Source organism: Branchiostoma floridae, chromosome 14, assembly GCF_000003815.2.
Source record: "Branchiostoma floridae strain S238N-H82 chromosome 14, Bfl_VNyyK, whole genome shotgun sequence".
NCBI lineage: Eukaryota > Metazoa > Chordata > Leptocardii > Amphioxiformes > Branchiostomatidae > Branchiostoma > Branchiostoma floridae.
In genome coordinates, this window is record NC_049992.1 from 19,733,685 (window position 1) to 19,734,851 (window position 1,167).

The following is a 1,167-nucleotide window of genomic DNA, read 5'->3' on the forward strand; positions in this document are numbered from 1 at the left end:
TCATACATTATAAAACAAAGATGTTACAGTAGGTTCGGTCCGATACATTTTCTACCGCAGAGAAATCAGTAGTGTATACTAAAACAAGTCACAGTCTATACTTTGTTGTATCCTAGCCTTTGCCTTATCCTAGCATGAACTTACCTCAGTTCCTAGGGGTCCAATATCACCCTTGGACCCTTTATCTCCCATGTCGCCTTTAGGACCTCGACTCCCGACTTCACCTTTCTCTCCCTGTCAAAGATGAGGAAAAGTTTTCCAACGAAAAGTACCATTCATTTCTCGACAAACTTTTAACCCTATCCAGATTGGGAGGGGGGGGGGGCAACTTTGACGCCATATAACTCCCAAGCTTGGTGACTTTTCCTAGAATATTGTTGGCAAAAAGTTACAACAATAGAATAATCTATAATTTTTCGTGTTACCATTGCAAAGGGGTTCTGAAAGGCATATTTGACAAAAATCACTCTTTGTGGTCTAAACATTCTGAAGACATTTAAGTTTGATGATCCAAGGTGGTGGGTTGAAATTGATAGGTAAAATACATATGACGTCATTTTATGACGTCATTTTTACATCGTTGTAGTGGCTTTTGACAACAGAAGTCTTAAAATTTAATATTGACAAAAAAAACTTAACTGTTAACTTTTGTGTTATATATTTAGGTATCATGGGAATTCCCCGTGTTAGTAAAATATAATTCATGATCATAATTACGTCATATTACGTAATAATGATATCAAAATTTCAGGAATCATTAAAATTTACAAGCACATCACCCCCTAAAAATTTGGCGTCCGAAATTATGAAGGGGGCTGAACGAGCCCCAAGGGCCAGGAAATGCAAAAAGAATCCCAGTCTGGATAGGCTTAAAGGTTGCCTGCTCAATCTATAAACAAGCTCTAGGTTTATGAAGGTTAAGCACCGACGGAAATGATATTCAAACACAATGCAATCTCTACAACTAGATATAAACGGAGCTCCAGGTCTGCGACCGATTCATCAAAGTATCTATAACCGCTTACCTTCATGGCACCATTCATCTGGTTCAGCAGTGTGGACATTTTCTGCTGCAGCTGAGTTATTTCCAACTGCTGAGAAACAAAACGTTTCTGCATATTTCCCACAGCCTGCATGGCCTGTGTAAGATATTTGTATGATCAATGC

At 38.6% G+C, this 1,167-nt stretch overlaps 1 protein-coding gene across 1 annotated transcript in view; it reads left to right on the plus strand.

Annotated features, from left to right (window-relative positions):
* The window catches only part of LOC118430491 (polypeptide N-acetylgalactosaminyltransferase 5-like), a 17,167-nt gene that overhangs the window by 11,684 nt on the left and 4,316 nt on the right, over positions 1-1,167 (plus strand). The window lies entirely within an intron of this gene.